This window comes from Polistes dominula, unplaced genomic scaffold, assembly GCF_049000335.1.
Source record: "Polistes dominula isolate Pdom_NZ unplaced genomic scaffold, Pdom_raw_medaka contig_16, whole genome shotgun sequence".
In the NCBI taxonomy this organism is placed as follows: Eukaryota; Metazoa; Arthropoda; class Insecta; order Hymenoptera; family Vespidae; genus Polistes; species Polistes dominula.
Window position 1 is genome coordinate 1,681,883 of NW_028301040.1, and position 20,967 is coordinate 1,702,849.

The following is a 20,967-nucleotide window of genomic DNA, read 5'->3' on the forward strand; positions in this document are numbered from 1 at the left end:
AATATTTCAAACAATGGAAAATATATCGAAAGATCGATAAAGTTTATACGATCCTGAAGTCAACGTACGACCTCAGATCAAATCCATCTCTCTCTCTCTCTCTCTTCCTCTTTCGAACGACCAGTTGCAGCTGGCAACTTGAAACGACGATCGCGATCTCGCGAGAGGAGAAGGCGAATTCCGTTGACCTTTTCACCGTTGACCCCAGGCCTCCGAGTTGACAATGATGTACTCATGTAGTGCATTTGGCTATTCGCAGTGAGTCGATGCAATGACGGCGAATCGATCGTTAAAATTTCAACCAACAGTTAGTTACTCTTCGGTGTCTGTCGCTCAATTACGTATTATTCCGATGATATAGTGAGTTCATAGCCCAACGTGATTTTATTCGAACGTTTTACGTTACGAGACGGCCCAAATTAATTTTATATCAATTTTCAAAAAGAGATAGAGAGAAAGAGGGAGAGATAGATAAAAAAAAAAAAGGATAGAGAAATAGGATATGCATTTTTCCTTTTTTTTTTTTTTTTCAAAAAGTGATTTTATTTTTTTAGAGATTAAAAGCGTGCAGTTGACGCTTTCGATGGTCCCTCAATTTTTGAAGACAACGACGTTCAACGTGGTACTCCGATTCTGTAACGGACGGGATCCATAAGGGAAAACGGAACGATTTATTTAACAACGAATTTTGATGAAGTCGTTCGAATAACAGAATGGATTTACAAAAAAATATATATCTCCTCGCAACGAGATTACTACATTGTAAATTTTTGAATAACCTAATGGATCGTTAAGCGTGATGATGCACTCTAATGAAAATAATATAACGTAAGGGGGAAAAAATGGCGTGTTAGAGTTAGATAATTAATGAGAATTAATATTGTATCACTAGGATTATAATCACAAATTAACCGTGCACTCGTACTATATTTCATAATATTTTCTTTTTTCAAAAATATTTCACGATATAAATTCTCATATAACATTATAACGAGAAAATTGATATTACTTTTAGAATGAAAACTACGATAACAAAAAAAAAAAAAGAAAAAAAAAAGAAGAAAAAGCGGATTACAAAAAAAAAAAAAAAATGGGGATAATTTTAGTTCGTCGTCAAAACAACGAATGCGTCGAGGGATCCTCGCAGTTTTACCGGAACCGCAACGTTGTACAAACACTCTTCTAAGCCGACGAAAGCAAGTAAGAGAAAAAGAAAACGCGAGTAGAGTAGAAAATACGAAAGAGGGCTTTTTTTCTTTTTCTTTTTTATTCCTAGGCTCGCGACGTGGTCCAACTGGAGGAAGAGTCTCATATTTTGGCAGACGAGAGTACGAGAAAGGAAGGAAGGAAGATAAAATAAAATTACAAAAACAAAAAAGAAAAACTGTCATGCTTGTCATCGCTTTTTACCATTCTTTTATTTCTTCTGTGTTTTTATTTTTTTTTTTTTTTCGTTCTGGCCGTTTGACGAGTCACTTTCGTAAAAGCGAGACGCGTTTATATATTTAAAGGTTGGCAAAAAAAGAAAAAAAAAAGAAAAAAGAAGCCAAAGGAGAAAAATAGAAAAAAAGAAAAGGAAGAAAAATAACCAACGAGAATGAGAAAAAAAGAAAAGTGTGCTTGTCGTTAACGTTTCCCAGACAGTTGGCAGATTTAATCGCGCCGTCTGCATCTGATCCCTCCGCGAATTGCTTTTGAGAAAGGGCGAGTATATTTTTCCATATATATACATACATACACACACATACGCGTTTTATCAATCCAGCTGTTACTGAAACTGCTGTATACACATATACAGGGTGTTTAAAAAAAAATAATTCAATACTGATATGACATATGGAATACACTGTATTGAGTAAAAAAGTTTTAGTAAACATAGGTCAAAAATTAAACCCTTCCCGAGATATAAGCACTTTTGTTTGCTAGTATCATGATTGACTTACTTGTTTCCGTTTTGAATGTTCCTATTCAAGTACCAATAGTAGATTTTATTGAAATTCAGTCAGTTGTGGATCGGCGATTGTAGATATTACAAAGTTACAAAATATCATGAAAATATCCACGGAAGAAATATGAAATTTTCGAAGGAAGTCGCAATTTCGTAAAAAGAAGATGCCATGTGTCTGTGTAGAAATGGAAGGTAGACAAGTGAGGAGTCTTCTGTAAATATCAAACATTTAGTTGAGTAAAAATGTTAAAATCAAAAAGCTATGATCTTAATTTCTATATTCTATACGAATAATATTCCTATTATACACATGCGCAATGTTTAGAAAGTCATATAAATAATATTTAATAAAAGAATTTTCATAGAGAGCAACTTGCCAGTCTGCAGGTGAATTTCAAAGAGGAAGATACATAGATCATATATTCCGTTCTTTTAAACAACAGAATAGATATTTTTATAATAATTTTTGACTCTACCGCATTCTACTTATATTAGAATAGTTATTATACGCGAGTTATATACAAGGTGTTGAAAAAACATCCTGACGTTTGACTTTTCGACTTATATTTACTGAAACATTTTTACTCATTACATTATCGTATATACCATATAAATATTGTATGATTTTTATGGAACACCCTGTATAAATATATAGTATATATAGGTGGCACGATATCTGTGATAGGCATTCAATCTACGTCCTAGGTTTCTCATCGAAAATCGAATTCGAACGGCCAACCAAGAGAAATACGATCGTTCTCCAAGTTATGCATCGTATCCCAACATATCCACGTTGCAATGTCATTTTTATTCCAATTTCAAGAGCATTACTGGCTATGTCTTATGTTAGACGTAGAAAGAAAAAAGAAAAGAATCATTGCTATTATTCTAATTGTAAGACGTTTTAAAAGATTGAAATGTGCAGAAAAACGAATCGTTGAGCTTGTAGTCGGAACTTATTCAGCAGGAAAATGTATTCGTTTCTATCAAACTAATATTCTCGTTCGTTTTGCTTTTCCGTTTGAATTCATCCTTTGATGCTTTTTACTACCTCAAACACGGGTACTGGATCAAAGAACTACATTTAAAGTAAAGTCGGCTCCCTGTACTAAGCGATATACATTTTCATATCCACTTTCCTCAAAATCGAACAAAACTCTCTAAAGGTATGAAAAAAAAAATATCTTTAAATTATACATTACTAACATTTTCATATTACATTTTGCTATTAATGTACGCAAATCCAAGTATCGATTGATATATATATATATATATATATATATATATTCAGTCCTTTTATATAATATCATGAAAAAATGACTAATTGTAAATCGTGAAATATTGTGAATACACTTGATTAAAATATCAATATATTTCCATTGAATACTTAAATAATTTTAATCATCCTTAGAATAAACGTACTGTTTGATCTATTAGTCTTTCATAATAATACCTGTTGGTTAATACCTAGAAGAATAAATATCGAATTTCTGAAAGTTAGTAAGACAGAAGAGAAGTATCAAGTCACAAGAAAGCCTCGAATCCTCGAACGAGATTGACTACGGTAAAACAGCTGAGTCTCTGTTACGCAATGAGCTTCTAAGAACTAGAGAAGGATACATAGAAAGAGAGAGAGAGAGAGAGAGAGAGCGAGAGAGAAAAGTAAGGAAGGAAGATATAAGTATATATATTGTATAAGATGGTGCATTCTCCACGGATGAAAGATGTTCGAACGAGGTACTGTCTTTCCTCTTACCCTTTCACTCCCACTCCTTTTTCTCCCAGCACCAGCAGCACCAGCACCAGCACCAGCACCAGCACCAGCAGATCGCGTAGGTGGCTACGTTACGGCGTCGAGCAATATCCAAGCAAATGTAATAGCTATAGGGTCGCGAGCGCGAAATCGAAATTTGTTCTTGTGCGAGAGCTTCCTGTTTCTCTCTCCCTCTCTCTCTCACACACAGACTCTTTGTACCCCTGTCCCTTCCCTTCCATTTCCATCCTACTCGTACCAATAGTAGTAACACCGGCAGCTAGCGACCTACCCGAGGTATTTCGAGTTATATCTGTATTCGTATATATTCCCGCAGAGAATCGTTCCGCAGTGCATTGAAAAATAAATCTCGGTAAAAGTCCGGGCCCCTGTCGATACACCGGCATTATGCAATATCTTTCCGCGTTGCCGCGTTCAAGGAAAAGAGAAAGAGATAGAGAGAAAAAGAGTATGACTAGGTGTATGCATGTGTATATATGTATATAATGGTAAGAGAGGGAAAGGAAATAGAGAGAAGGGTTCAGGAGAGGGTGAAAGGAATGAGCGTAATATCCCAGATGGGTTGTATGTTTCGGATGCTTAGGTAAACCCGACGCGTTCATGCAAGCTTCCTACATCCGTTATAACGCCTGACTGTTACACCTGAGACGGACCGCGACAACATCCTTGCGCAGAATCTGCAGTCGTAAGCTGATCTTGAATAAAACGATGAGAATTGCTATTAAAGTATTCAATAGATTAGATGCAGTACGATAAGATCGTATAATATATTAATATTCTTTGGGCAAATCGTTTTTTGGATAGTTGCTACATTTGCTCAATTCTTGCATCAACTCTTTCTTAACTGGGTCGTTCATTTTACGTCATTCGTCTGCGGTTGTTCTTGTTTGAGACAATCAATACCAGAGTAGTACGTAATTTTCGGGAAAAGTGACATATATCGTTTTGTTAACACTCATAAGTGATATCTCTAAAAATTCATATTGAATTCTAATATAATCGAATATAAGAAATATTGTTAAATAACACAAAACTCTCCAAGATTTAGACGTTGCTTATTGTCTTTGTTTTTTACACTTTGAAAATGTGTCCAAGCAAGAAAGCCGCATTCTAAAACAACTCGAAGTGTTCGAAAGTACCAAAAGCAGCAGTAGTAGTAGCAGCAGTAGCAGCAGCAGCAGCAGCTGGGTCATTTGTCGGTGACGGCACCCACGGGAAATCACGTGATCGAATCTAGCTCCCCGCACGATTTCCACTTCGTGGACGATCGATTCCTCCAAACGCCCACAATGCTCCATTTAATATGAAGAGAATGGTACCTTGCTGCAATTTGGTATTAATACTCTTCTTGGCTCCACTCATGGAGCCTAGTATGATGTCCGCTAATGCTCAATCTGATTTTTCCCTTCTTACGAACACTTCTATCTGTCTGATCAATTTAATATAAATCGTTTCAAATCGGAAGAAATGATAACGATTTTGATCATCCCAACAATATTTGTACGATACTTTTAGCAATATCATCAATGATCGTATTCAACGTAATTTGATTCAATGAAATATGGAGAAAGCAATAAAAAGTATTTTACTCGTGAATTTAGCGGATCACACAGATTTGATATTTGAATTCTAAGAAAGCCATCAAGTTCAGTTCTTAGAAGTCAGAGTTTGTGACTTAGACCAATATTCGGACTTTAAACTTTAGTTTTGGAAGGATGTGGTAACCAAGAAGAGCTTCGAATATCAGACTCGAATATGGCAGATGGTTGCGGGGAATGAAGTTTACCCTTTTGGATTAGACGACTCATCGACGTATACGAATAGTACAGGAAACATCGAGAGAAACGTGCGTATGAAATCGGAAACTTACCGTCAAACCAACCGTCCCTTTCCTCTGGCAAATCGAAAATCCTTTTCATTGCTATGATTGCTTCTTGCTAGTAAAATCTTTTTATAGATATACATATATTTACCTATATATTTATTTATATTAAGGCATTGAAAAGTTTTTGTTAAAGCTTTCAGGAAACAGGCCATTTTTATCATACGTACACAATATAAGATCAAATAGAATGATATTTTTGGTCGTTCTTAAAAAGTTGCATCCATGATCTTCTTCTTCGAAACAAGAAAAATTTCCAAGAATAAGAGCCAAGTTTTATTCTCTCACCCAAGACACAATCATAACTTTACCGTAACTGTTTTCCATTTCGCCTTTTATTTTCACAATATTCCATTGAATATTTCATGATAACTTTATATTTAGATACGGTTTATCGATCGTTTTAACGCGCGTTTATCTTAAAAATTAATCAAACTTTTTATTAATGAGTATTTTATTATCAATAGGTAATGAAAAAAATAAAAATTAATGTTAAGATTAGAAACGTGTCAAGTCAAGGGTATTACAAAATTGTGTTGGATAATACTCGAGTAATCAGGCGCACAACAACTGCAATGAGTCAGCAAAGAAGAACTGCAACGTTTCGTTCGTACAATAAGCATTTTCGGTAGTTTCGCAGCTCGTGCAAAGCATTTACCACCGCAGGGGTTCCCATATCCGTCAATATCGAGTATAGTTCTTAAATCCATATTACGAATCTCTCGGCACCTGCGTTCGTATGTTGCCTTTGAAAGAAAATGACACGCTGTGAAAGATGGAAAAGGAGAAAGAAGAGAGAGAATTCGGGGTGAGGGTATAAGGGGATGAAAAAGTCGCAGAGGGTGAATACAATTTGTGGAAGGGGTGCATATTAAAGCAAAGAGAACCCTAACTAAGAACAAGGTTAGTTAAGATCGTGTGGCCCGTAAAAATGGACATTGTCCAAAATGTTAGAACTCACCCCTTTTTCCTAGATTTGCTCCGTTGCCGTATAATTCACGTTCTCTCATTCTTTTTATATTTTCGGACAAGTGGGACAAGCTTTTATCATTACGTCCAACTATTTTCTTTTGCCGCAAGAGAGAAAGAAAACAATCTAGGTCACAGGAAGTGGGTCGCACTCAAGTATATCTAGCCATCGTTGTTAGAATAATATCCTGTCGAACAGAACGGTTTTTACGTTTTGAATCTAAAGGGTATTAAAAGAGACGGAACTTCCGATGAATCAGAAGATTCGATTCGACGTTTGACTTAACGTTAAATCTTCCGTCTCTGGTAAATCGAACTCCAAAAAAAGAATAGATTTCTAATGAAAAAGCAATGGAGTAAAACTACATTCTTTTGTTACTTTTTGTTACTTTTAAAGAACGTTTATATGTCTATAAATAATTGTGATGTGTGTCAACCGTAAATTTAGAATTATACGAACTTAAAACAAAAATAATTATTTACGCATATTCCGAAATCTTCAAAAATTTCTATTAGATGTAATGAACAAATTTTTTTTAAACCAATACAAATATTTCTGAAATCAAACGATATCACTTTTCGGTCGATTTAAATAGCGACACGTTTTGTCCTTTCTTGTTTCGTTTTTCATCTGTCATCTTAAGTATCGCAAATAAAGAATGAAGTAAAACCGAATGGAAGAAACGTCCTAGCGTGGACATTAAAATCCACTTAGGATATTTTCCCACGAGACGAACTATAGCATCGAGATTCATTTTTGCGGCTTGGAAAATTGATGGATTGGTTATAAATACAAGGCTTGGACGTATAGATGGATCGTTATGTTTGTTAAAAAACGTTTGCTCTGATTCACTTTTGCATTTATAACGAACCACATCCTTTCTTGCGCTTCGTTCGTACGTTCGTTCGTACGTTCGTTCGTTCGTTCGTTCGTTCGTTCATCGCTCACCCATTTCTTTCGGCGACTTTCCATCTGCCAAAACTAATTATTAGTTGGCCCACGTACCACTGGATCATAACTCATACGTTAGTGTAATATTCGCCAAGAGGAAGAGAACGAGGTACGCAAACACGCACACGTATACGCAAACACGTTCATTGACGAAGATGCACAGTGGTTGTTTCTCCCCTTTTAGATGAGGAATCGTTCTTACGGAAGGAATCACGCACGTGCATTTAATAAGCTCTTTTATCGTCCAAACGAATCAAGTTTAATATTCTATAACAAAAGGCGTGGTATGGATTATTGTTTTTCTTTTGTTTTGTTTTTCTTTTTTCTAATTCTAAACTTACATCACATAAGAGTGAATAGAATTACGCCGAATGTTTTTTTTTTTAATTTATCGTTGAATGGAATTTTTGATCCGTAATTACGTGCCACCCCTTGTCGATAACAAACGATTTCGACAAAAACAATGTTCATTATATTTTCCATTGTGTATTCACGGATTTTAGGAATATCGACATATTTTGATTTTACAATTTGCCATTGTCGATACATTTTCATCGATCTCGTCATTTTCTCCCCATACCCATCCCTTCATTCAATTTGAGAAAAATGACAAAGGACGATGATAAAGCGAGTTCCCATGCGATCGATGAAACTACGGACGCCGGTGCAAAGGGTGAATAAAGAAATAATAATTCGCGGAATAAGTAATCTCGAAATATTTCGCAACGATTAAAATTCAGTCTGTGTACCACTGCCGTCCCGTTGCCTTATTTTGAAGTTTGGTTTTCCACGACGAATCTTAATTTTCCTCGGATGCTGTAATTGAATCACTTAATTAACGTCTTTGTAGACGGTCGCACGTCACGAAAGTTAACCGTCAGCCAGGCCGCGGATTAGATCGAATTATTCGAAATTATTCAATTAATTTCGACGTCGTTGAAAGTTGTGATTTTGGCTTATAAACGGACCGGCCTTGAGCGAACATCGTTTTCCCCCTTTTTCGACTATTGAAAATATGCAAGGAAAAATGTTCTAACTAGTGTACTTTTTAATCGATTGTCATTAAATTAAACAAAATAATCCTTTGGTCTTAATCAAATCCGCCAAATGTTCGAATAATAAAAAGTTATTCATTTGTCAACGTTCAACGAACAAATATTTTTTTGGGAAAGTATGCGAATCTCTCTTGGGCGTAGTAACAAAAATTTCTTTTAATTAGAGCTAAATTGCAGCAAGCGTTAGTCAGTGTTCAATTCCCCGTAGTGCCAATACCATGTTTCTCAACTTTTTCAAACTGTTACACGGAGGTCGTTTGGTGAACAAAAAAAAAATAAAAGAAGATTGTTAACTAACAGGCCCTCTGATGCATTTCTGGTGCCGAATGGTGTTACGGGAAATGAAATCCGCACGAGTACATCTATGCAGTTGTACAAATTAACGGCTTCAAACGATTGACTTTCTAATCAATTGGTCTAGCGTCGCCCATGCCAACTATGGTACCTTTATTCGTAGGCTCTCAAATTTGCTGGATAACTATCTGTACCTGATATATTCCATACATTCTGAAAATTAAATATCGTCGATACTACGTTAAAGTTTCAATAGAAAAACTTGAGAGACCCTTTTTTAATTATGGAAAACTCTTTCCGTAATATTTTTTGTTTCAAATATTTTCCTTTACTAGTAGAACATAAAAAAAAAACTTACGATAAAGTAACAGTACGAGAACATAACGGACGACTAGAAAAATATGTAATATTTTATAAAAGCATTTAAAATGAAACAAATCTCTCATATGGAAATAGAGAAGAATTATGGTTGAAAGAGTTATCGGTTAAAATACCACAAAAATGTTACCAAAAGAACCATGATCTTTCGATAGTAGTAGAATAGTTCAAAAAATTTATAAAGTAACATCGAAATTCGAGACGGATCTTTTTCCTCCTAAAAAAAAAAAAAAATAATAAAATAAAAAAACACGTATTAAAATGTTAAAATAATTTTTTTTCTTTTTTTTTTTTTAAATACAGCATATCCCCGATTTGAGAATCCCTGAGCTGGCGAATAATTTACAACGTGGTGCGCACTGAGGCGGGCTCCAATATTCAACGTGATTAAATATTATAAAAGCAAAATTCCATGAATGCCACTACTATCGCACGGGACTTGCAGAGAGAGAGAGAGAGAGAGAGAGAGAGAGAGAGAGAAAGAGAGAGAATGGGTTGGAGTTGTCAAGGTAGTGGGGGTTGTGCGTTTGCCGGAGAATACCCAACGGGAAAGAGAGGGCTCGTTCATGCAGGTAGAAAACGAGAGGTGGTAGGTCGAACGTGTGCCACTGCTGCTAGTAGTAGTAGTGGTGGTTGTGGTAGTGATGGTGGTGGTGGTGGTACTAGATGGGGTTGGTAGGACGAGCAGGGGGTAAGGGTAGTCGTTTCAGTCATATCGACCACACCACTTTGCCCCGCCGTACCATAGCATACCGGTAGAACACCTGAGTCCAGCCTCGTCCCTTTCTTCTCTCCTGGAATACCCAGCCTTTCGTAAGCCCAGCCGGCTACACCGTATAAACTCGATATACACTAATATCGTCCATTTTATACGCCAGAATGATTCAGGATAGTTCGAAAATTTACCAGACTACACTGAAAGAGTGAGTATTCAACGTACATCGTACATTTGGAATGACCACAATTACTATTATACTGTAGTTTCACGATACGTCGTATTTTTTCTTTTTTTTTTTTTTTAATAAAACAATAAGGATAAGTCGTATTTTTTTTTCCTAAATAAAATAATAGGTAATAAATGTACTCTAAAGATAAATCTATTATGAAGTGTTCAACCGTAAATAAGATATTTATGTTTCACCATACACGTACAAATAAGTAATACGAATTATGTGGAATTACACTTGAGAATAAACCGGTGTGCGAGAAATGAGAAAGACAATTTGGCTTCAGTCTAACAGAAAAGAGTTACAAGTTGCAGAAGTTAGTGGTACTTGAAAGACCAAAGCCTCTTACCTGCACAGTTCGATATGGTTTTCTCTTTCTCTCTGAACGTTAAAAATAAAAAAATAAAAAGAGGCAAAGTTAGTAGAAGCTAAAGAAGCTCTTTTGCAGCTTTTAATCTGCTTCGATAGGTCACCGCATTTGAAAACCATCGAGAAAACTTTTGAACTCTAATGTTGTTTGAAGAAAGATTATTGATCAAAAGTGATGATACTTTGACGAACTAAACATATCATTGCACAAAGTTTTTTTTATTAGATTCTAACGAAACAATTTTCCGAACCATTAGTTACAGTATTTAACGATTATCAAGTCTTTTAATAACACCATCGTCATAACGAAATCTCTTTATCGAGCGAAAGATTTTAGCCCGAGAGAAAATTAGCTTAGCATGTTTTATATAACATAATATAAGTTATATTATCTAAAAACAATGGTTTCGCGCATGAACACGCGATGGATTTAAATGGCAGACAGGTTCGGTGGTGTCTGGAGCAACGGAAGCATCGAGTTTCGCGATCCACCAGCTAGGTGGTTCCGTTTCGTAGGGAATGTGTACTCCACGAAAAGTCTTATTTTTATACATTACGTAGAAAAATCCCTGATAAAAGGGAATGCACGGGAAGCTGGCGAACGAGAGACAGAACAGAAAAAAGATAGTAAGAGATGGAAGAAGAAGAAGAAGAAGAAGAAGAAAGAGGAATACGAGCCTGTCAGAGTGGGATAGCATTCTCATCCAGCAGAAAATCCCTTTCGCTCGTAACTGAGACCAAGTCTGCTTGTGCAGTAGTAACACTAAGCTCAACGGGAGATGCCGCCCGTGGTCTCCATAAACAGCGCTTATGCCAGCGGGACGAGGAAAACTCAAGGTTAGGGGTGGCTCTAACGTTATGTTCCAATCCCTTGTTGTCTCCGTCCCTATCCCCACTTCTAACCCCACTTACTATCACTAAATCTCTCTTTCTCTTTCTATCTCTTACTCCTCGTTTCTTTCTTTTTCTCTATCTTATTACGATATCGGAAAAAGAGAACATGTCGTTGAACGGCATCTATGTCGATCTTGGTGTACAGCTCGTGCCGAAGCCAAGATAGGAGGCTTTAAGAACGTTCCTCTTTCCAGTTACCAATAGATCTTTCCTGCCTGTTACGTCCCTGTCACCCTGATCCTATGGGAAAACCGTTCGAAATATCACGTACTAAAGTCCAAACGGGACTTCGTTGGCTTTCTTTTCACACTACGGGATGCGACCATCAGAAAAGTATTCTCACTCGTTTCCGGATTTCTTCGTGGCGTTCGCCAACAACATCTGGGTAGAAAGAATTTCTGATTGGAAATGATGTTTATTGCAAATTTATAGCATAATCCTTGGGAAAATAGGAAAGAATAAAGTTTCCAAGTTACTATACTCTATACTACGTATTATGTCAAAGTATTTGATCTACTTATATTAAAGTTTTAATTGTTATATCGTTGCATCTATTGAATTATTCATCAACCTAAGAGGGCACTTTTGTTGTGTATAAGAACTATAACGTGATTGAAAGGGTAGTACCATATATTGTAACTGGGATAGGTTATGCGAGCGAGTGTATGCTCTACACTCCATGTTATCGACGATGGATTGAGTATAGTAGGGAGTAACGAGTAACTGTACCACATCGAACGATATTATGCGGTTGCTATAACCCTAGCAGATACAATAATCATGCTGCCGACTCGTAATGCGAGACTAAACCCCTTCGTCGTTAAGGTAACTACCGGATAGTCATTTAAAAGCGGTATGTCGATAACGACCGCGTTGAATCCGAGAACGATGAGCGGTGTCCGATTCATAAATAAACGAAAATCCAAACTGCGGTATATAGTAGGTTAATCATGGTCCTTTCTGTCATTAGAGATAGGGTCAATGCATATTTAACTGGGGATCATCACAAATACAAGCCATAGTTTGGACATTAAGTGATTCAGAAGCTAATAAATGGTCTTGATAGCAAAGTACATAGTTCGGCTAGTTAAAGGGAATCTTTTTAAAGAGTTTCGACGAAGGAAGATGTTCTTAAACTTCATAATTATACCACTGACCAGTAAAATCGCTCAAGTTACAGTAATTTATAGCTGTACCACATCAAAAATATATGGAAAATGAAATACCAGTAGATATCAGTTTACTAAAAATCTTTCCTATATCTAATATATGCACATATTAGCAAGGATCGCCAATTTCGATCAACCCCTAATTTAAGACGAATTATATATATAAAAAAAAACATCACTGCAATTTTGTACAGAATTTTTAGTACTTTTTATTATCAACAAAATAACATTTCTTTATTCAACATTTGGAGCATGTATGCAACGTATGATGATGAAGGATTTACTAAAAGTACTGATACTACATAGATAGGTCTTTTTAGCATTAGCTGGAACCTATTGAAAAAGCAAACTTTTAGCAGATGGGCAGGTAGTTTTACATCATTCGCGAGATATGGTCACCTTTGACCCAGAAGCCTGTTCGGTTGGCGCATACAGGAAAATCAGTGGTCCCTTTATATACCTTTTCTGGGGCACGTGGCAGAGGTAATTGGAATGTTTTGGCTAGAGTATTTGGAAGGGGTTTCAAACTGGCTAGATGTACAAGGATGTATTCAAGGGTGATGGAAGATCGGATAGAAATGTAAAAGGAAGGATAGAGAGAAAGAGAGAGAGAGAGAAAGGATACCTTGCGGCTGGCATCAACGCAAGCAGGCGCGCAGGGTACGAAGAGCAAAAGAGGAAGTTAGGTTCAACGTAGAGAGAGAGTTGGATCGATCCAACTGTGCCAGGTCAACCCTCTCGACGCGCGCGACTACTCTCGTTTTCTCTCTCTCCTTCATTCCCTATACGCCGCGAGCTATTTTGCGTTTATATCGCGACGTTATTACTTATGCCGTGTTGGTCACAGTACAGTCAAGTAGATTAGACTGAAAGAAGGAGAGAGAGAGAGAGAGAGAGAGAGAGGGAGAGAAAGAGAAATAAAAAGAAAGAATGAGACGGGGAAAACTAAAAAGATTTCATAGAAACCATTATTCTCAAGATTGATTCCTTCCAACTTTGTCAAGGTCACTGTTAGCACAAGCACCATCATAACATCAGAGCAATTTACTTAAGTCATTTATCTATATTTATCAGTTATGACGCGGTAACACCAAAATTCTCTAGATAAGATTAAATCAGTAATTAACAAAACACTATACCATCAATCTTCATAATCGCCATTTCTTGAATTGAAATGATAAAGCAACTCGTCGAATAATTCGAATTTCACAATAGTGATCTTTCACAAATCCTTGAAAATACAATACATAAATATTTATAATATATATCGAAATTTATTATAATCAATCGTTTAATGCTTTTATAAACTACCCCATACGCACACACATACACACGAATGGTCATCTTGAACGTGTGTAATGAATCGTTGCGGTCGATAATGTTGATAATAACGGTTAATAATCCTCGCGCTATTGATTACTAATTACGTGGCAATGCGAGGAAATTAATTAAATCGACTAAACATGGGAGTAGTGGACCGATATTGAAGCGGCTGGAAGGGGGATCAGGGTGTCCTCGCATAGTTTTCGTTTAAATAAAAGAAAATAAAATCATTCGAATTTTGTGTTCTGGTTCGATCTCGTAATTAGCAGGAACAGTCGAAACTCGATCCTTTATGAATTTCTAATGATCGTCATGTTATCTATCTCTCTTGCTTCTATACCACCATACATGTTTATGTATGTGAATGTGCGTATATGTGTGCGTAAATATATATGTATATGAAAGGACGCGCTTCGATGAACGAATTATTCGTCTAATTTTGGTCGATAACGGACAGTGATGCGTGTTAATATGGAAATATTGGGCTCTATCCGGTGGATGATGATCATAACTGCGGATTGGTAGTTTATATTAACGAACGTAGAAGGCTCGTTCCTAAATGAAATATATTACTGACACTTGTGGTTATAGTTAATTACAGAGAAAGAGAGTAAACGTGTAAAAGCTTAGTTATACGTCGTAGTATTATTATTATAATAATGATGATAATAATAATAATAATAATAATGATAATAATAATAATCGTGATCATGTAAGTACGAAATAATCATTTCTTTTCAATCGGCATTAAATAATGCATTTCACATGAATGTAGTTTAATTCATACGTGAAATTTGTTGTTAATGAAGGTAATGACATATAAAAGTAGAATTCGTTTGCCCAAATCACTGATCCACTACCATCTCTTTCTCCCATTCTCTCTGTATCTCTGTTTACTCATCAATTTTCATGGAAAGCCAAATGCTCGTATAACCGTATGTAAAATATGCTGTTCCACGGTTTTTGTGATGGATTTGTAGCACGGTATGTGATAATGTATATATTATATATCATATATACTAATATATAACGCACAATACTTTATAACGTAGTAACATTTAAATTGGGTTAGTTCTTCTGTAGAACATATGTATTCCTCTCAGGAGATTGCGGTTATATTCATTATGAGTCAAAATGAAACTAACTGAAAAGAACTGAATATTTTCTTATACCATTAATTACGATAACGAGCATTGATCGAAGCGTTAGAATGTTTTTTGAATTTAATTTATTTGCATTGTTCAATGAACATTCTCGTTCATTCATATTGGTTTGGAATTCATTAATAATTGACTTTAAAAATTGAATCACGAATACGTAATATTAGCGATATGATAATAACTGTAAGTAAAACGATTATGTTAGCTCAGATAATGTTGAAAACAATGAGAGAGAGAGAGAGAGAGAGAGAGAGAGAGCAAAGTATCCGTATCAGAATCGAATTATTATCCATTGATATCCGACAACATAAAATATCGATTTATTGCACCGATATATGCGCGAGTTCCTCTAAACTGTACGTTAATATTAATTTTCAAGCTTTTACATTCTCCCCCGGTCCTTTCCCTTCCTACCATCCCTTTTCACCCTTTCCACTCATCCTTCTCTTCCCATTCTTCGTCTCTCCATTCGGTACACTCGTAACGTAGATTAATTGAGAAAGCCTGTTACCGAGAGACGCGAGACGGTGATTATTAATGGCTTAACAAAATATCCCATCTTCGGGACCTAAGTCGCACCTAAGGGTACCCGGAATTGTTGTGAGACTAAAGATTTATGATCGAATGGAAAACGTCGTAGTGTCGAACAAACAAATCGATCGATAATGCTGATTGGCTCTGAGGCAAAGTGGTTAAACGGTCAGTCTTATCGTCTTTATCGTTTTATAAACGAGTCTCTCGTTTGGTATTGTCAGCTTTAACAATTTCAAAATACCAGCTGCCTTTCTCTCTCATTCTCGCTTCTCTCTCTCTCTCTCTCTCTCTCTGGTAAGAAAATAAATTTTCTCTCTGCTCGTTATCCTATGTAAAATATATATATATATATAAGTATATATACATATACGAATTACTCATTAGTCCACTTTTTCGTTATGTACTTCGTACGAAATTAGTAACGTCTATTTTAACACCAGATAAAGTTCACATCTAAAATTCAAAGTACGCGTTATTATTCTTATAAATATTTGAATAAAAAATATCAAATTGAAAATAAGAAAATAAATAATGTGATTTGTGAAAAATAGTAAACTAATGAAATGTATGTAATTCAAAGGAAGAACACGTTTTATCGTCGAACACGATCGAAATTGGATAAAAGAAAATTGTCATTAAGGTAACGAATGATTCTTGTTGTTCGAGCCAGGAAAAAAACATTAATTCGTCGCGGTAGTAAATCTAATCCTCTCGTTCGAAGAACGCCACTCTGTAACAGAAGTTCGTGGAAAACAATTCTCTTCTTCCAGGCTGCTAGTCTCGAAACAACGAGCCACTAATCACGAACACATTACTTCAAAACGGGGAAAAAATATTGGTGCCTGTAATCCGTAAGAATGGCGAATGCTAGAGTTAAAATCGCAATCGTAAGCATTTCCGATTACCAAACCGGTAATCCGAATACGCTGAATTACAAATTGCTATTTAACTACGCGCCGACCGCAACGAAATAGAATCAATAATTACGCATTTGTATAACAAACTCGACGGAAACTCGTTCATCGATCGGTCCACCAACACGTAGAAATAATCGTTTAGTTCGCTTTTGCGTTTTGCATATCAACGACGTGCAACAAACAAAATCGCGATACGCTCTAACATAATTACGATAATTACAGCGTATCTCAGTATGAGATATATTTTTCTGTATTTTTTTTTTTTCTTTTTATTCCTTCTTTATTTTTCACGACTGAGTACAAAGTACGAAAATAGTACACACGTGTAAACCATTGTGTTTCGTTTGTTGTATGATAATTATTAATTACAATTTTCATCATTTATATTAAATATTCGTCAGTAACAGTAGTATAATCGGACTTTTCTTTTTATTTACCTACACGTACGAATGCATACGAAATTATGAATATTTGTTTTAGAATATGCAGAATAAAAGAGAACGTTGAACGTTTGTTCGTTTCGTATTTGCAATGCTGTACTTGTGCTTTTACCTTTAAACAGATAAAATAGGAATCTCCAAACGGAAAACGTACAAGTTGAACTTGCACAGATAGCAAAGCTCTAGAAATGCGAGTATTGAGTACGAGTAAAGCTAATAAATGATAGAAAAATGAAAAGAAAGAAAAATAGTTGATGCTCCCCGATGTTCTTGGGTCACATGATCGAGCTCGTAAATACTTTCATCGTAATTGCATAATCAGAGACATAAGTCCAGCTGGCAGACGTTGAAACGACATGAGACTAATTGATTTATCGCTTTGAAGTTATCGAACCGTTGTTATGATTGCGTGTTCACAAGGAGGATGAGAAAGAGGGAGAAAGAAATAAAGAGGGAGAAAGAAAGATAAAGAGTAAGAGAACGAGAACGATTTTAAAGTAGCTTCTTAGAACGAGTTAGAGAAATTGTCGAAAACGTCAGACTCCTCCTCCACCGAGGACAAATGGGATTAAATGGCACGTGTATCTTCGAATACGTCATCGTAAGCAATGTATTATTTAAGTGTTTTTGCACACTTAAGTATTTCAACTAGGTACATTATCGTGAACGTTCATTACATAGCAAAATATCAATTTTGTTTTTTCCGTATTATCCATCACTACATTACTGTACATTAAGTTAATCAACATTTCATCTCTTCTCAATAATATTCAGTTTCATGCATCAACGTCAACTTTCAATCATCGATACTCGTTACCAAACGTCACCTCGGCAAGATGCAATGACCATATTGTAACACGATTGAAAATGAAAGACGTAAAGACAGAATCGAGCTTCGCTCAAATACCCCAAGGGAACGTTTTAATTTCAAATATTTTCTCTGTCGCGTACGGTTAGAAATATAGACGCTAGTAAAACAAATATTTCTTCACATACCGTTTACCTTTGATGTTTCTCTTTCTATTCTATTCGTAAAATTGCATTGGTATTATAGGTCGATCGATCTATCGATTTACCTAAGATATGCGCGGATTAAATGGCAAAAATAAATATTTCACAAAAGTACAAATATCAATAGTAATCGTTTCACGAAATTCATCTAATTATCATTTTAATTCAAATTTTAAATGTAAAATAGTTTATTAAACTTACGTAATAATATAGAATTGGAGAAAATCACAAGGCATCTTTTGCTTATCTATTCCAACGAAACGAGCTTACAATTATTGTCCAACGCGTGCACTCACGTACAAAGTACATTTCCTTCGTACGTGCGTTCCTAGAGGAACATAGTCGAATAGAAAGAATCATCGACCCTTGCCGAAATTTGTTCGCGCTGACCCGAAAAAAAAACGAAAAAGTATACTATATTTTCAAGTTAAATAAATTACAATTTTAATTAGTTTTTTTTTTTTGCTATTTCAGCGGAATAAAAGAGAAAACATTCGAAAGATTAGATTTTGTATGAAAATTTGCAAAACTATACGAGAAAGCGATGGGGATGGGAGATGGGGAAGGAAAAAGAAAACAAGAAAAAGAATTAAATGACGATGTAGTTGTTTAAAAATAAAGGTATCTTGCATGGTGATAAGAAAAAATATATATATGTCAGTAACGTATATAACGATATGTATTTCATATATATATACATATAAATATTTTTGCGAGCGTCTTTGATAACATTGGCCGACGAGAAGAAAAACGCGAATCGAAGTAAGCTCTTCTTCGTCCTTTCCATAAAGAGCGGGAAAAGTGAAGAAACTACTTGCAAAGGAAAAGAGAACCCAAGAGCATACGGGATAGAAAGGGTATTTGTATTGGTAGGAATAAGACAGGGGAATGAGCGAGGGAGAGATATAGTAACACGAATGTTACTCGGCTCGGTTCGCGTGTTAGTACACGATGTCGCCACGGGTCACGGTGGCGCTGTGCCTCTGGCGCGACGCTCAGTCCGTTACGGGGTCGCGAAGACTACGCACGGTCTTTAACACGTTCTTCAACGATTTTACTCCTTTCGGTAAGATTCGGTACTCTCGAACGACGATTTCAGACGGAGACGCGCCAAAATTATTTTCACCTATATATATATAGATATATATGTATATGTATATACATATATACAGTAAATAATTTGAAATATATATATGTATATATATATTAGTGTTTTCTGTGATACCGTGACATATCGTGACACGTTATTGACGATCATGCTTTCGTGTTTTATTACGATCAATTAGTGACAGTGTACTTTTTTCATCTTCTATTCAACGACACAGAGACTTCAACGACTACTTTTACTTGGTGAACAGCCCTTGGTGTTTTCGTGACAACTAAGAAGGAATCCGTCAACATAGACGTCATTTCTTTTTAAAGTAAGTACATTGTTTACTCTTATTTATTTACTTATCTATTTATTCGTTAATTTATTTCTTTTGATATAATCCAATTGTTTTTTTTTTAATTTTGTTTTTAAACCACGTTTATCTAAATTTTTAAAAGAAGTTAAGAGAAATAATTTATTTAAAATAGTTTTAACTTCGTTTTGTGTGACAGCTGTTAAATTTTCATGCTCTTTGTAATTGCATTCAAACATTTCGCGCTAACTTATTTATAGTTTTAACCCTGTTGCCAGTTTTCCTTTATCTTTCGACTTTTAATAACATTTTTTTTAATATAATAAAGTTTTCAATTGTAAATAGGACTTTCCATTGTTTGTCTCAACGAATTTGATTATAACAGAGTTTATTGTATTCAACGAATAATTTAGGTTCAAAGATCATTAAATTAATTGTATTACCTTGTTGCAAGTGATGCAACACAAAATGTAATACATAATTTCTTTCTTTTTTTCTCAGTTATCCCAGAATAAACAGTAATCTAATAAATTGAATAAAAATAAATAAAATAAATACATCGAGAAAGAAGAAGACAAAAGAACTAGATTTGTATGATCCAATTATTGTAATATGACTCTTTTCCTCTTTAATGGCTTCCTCACTTCATCGATAAGTCGGTACGCCGCAGGTAGAATGCTTCGAAACTAACGAATTAAAAACTTTCCTTTTGCGATGAGGTAACTGAGATAATACTTTTAAAAGTGACTTCTCCTTCGAACTACCACCACCTTTGCGGATGATGATCGAGACAGCTAAAAGAAATGACGCGGTCGTGATGATATTAAAAAAACACGCTTGATAAAGTATTCAGTTAGAATACTTTATTAACATCGTCTATTATAGTCGTAACTTATTTCCGTTTAGTTCAGGGATGGGATGGGGGGAATGAAGGGTTCAAGTCACTAACAAACTTGCTCACGTTTCACCTGTTTCATTGTTCGAACTTTAGTAGGTCTCGTAGATCAAGAGAATTGTTTTTCCTTCCCCTTCCTTTTTTATTTGTTTGTTTGTTTATATCGTTTGTCCGCAAGAGATAAGAAGAAAGAAAAGATACGAAAAAAAAAACATATAGAAAAATAAAAAGAAAAACAAAGGGTAGTTTTTTGTTGGGGCAATGTTTTGGCCAAATATATGTAGTAGTCCAGTTATCGCGAATTATTTCACGGTATTACGATTTCGGTTACGCTCGATGATGGTCCATAGTTCCCTTTTAAACCCTTTACTGCATAAATAATTAATCCTACACAATATCAGAGTATTCGCTTCCATATCGCGCTTGCACGCTACCCGACCAAAATAGGTTTGCTTTGTGAACAAACGTGGTTTGTGTTTTAAACGACGTAGCCGCACGATGCATTATGAAAACACTTTCATATCGAGTCTTCTCTCTAGTTCGCGATATTATATTCAAAGGTAATATACCGGTAAATAATTTATCCCTTGTTCGTTAATACAAATTGGTATAAACGAAAAACGTGTTATTCTCGCGCTTATGTACCGAAGTTA

The 20,967-nt window shown here is 35.5% G+C and overlaps 2 protein-coding genes across 4 annotated transcripts in view; both read left to right on the forward strand.

Moving 5' to 3' along the window:
* Nucleotides 1-20,967, forward strand: part of LOC107067202 (uncharacterized) — a 166,464-nt gene that overhangs the window by 26,159 nt on the left and 119,338 nt on the right. The window lies entirely within an intron of this gene.
* Nucleotides 19,009-20,967, forward strand: part of LOC107067203 (discoidin domain-containing receptor 2) — a 111,811-nt gene continuing 109,852 nt past the window's right edge. For 2 of the 3 annotated variants that reach the window (XM_089174638.1, XM_089174640.1), the window contains exon 1: nucleotides 19,009-19,437. The gene's annotated coding sequence lies outside the window, so the exon portion shown is untranslated. The remainder of the gene's footprint in view (nucleotides 19,438-20,967) is intronic. The other variant, XM_089174639.1, reaches the window with a different exon arrangement.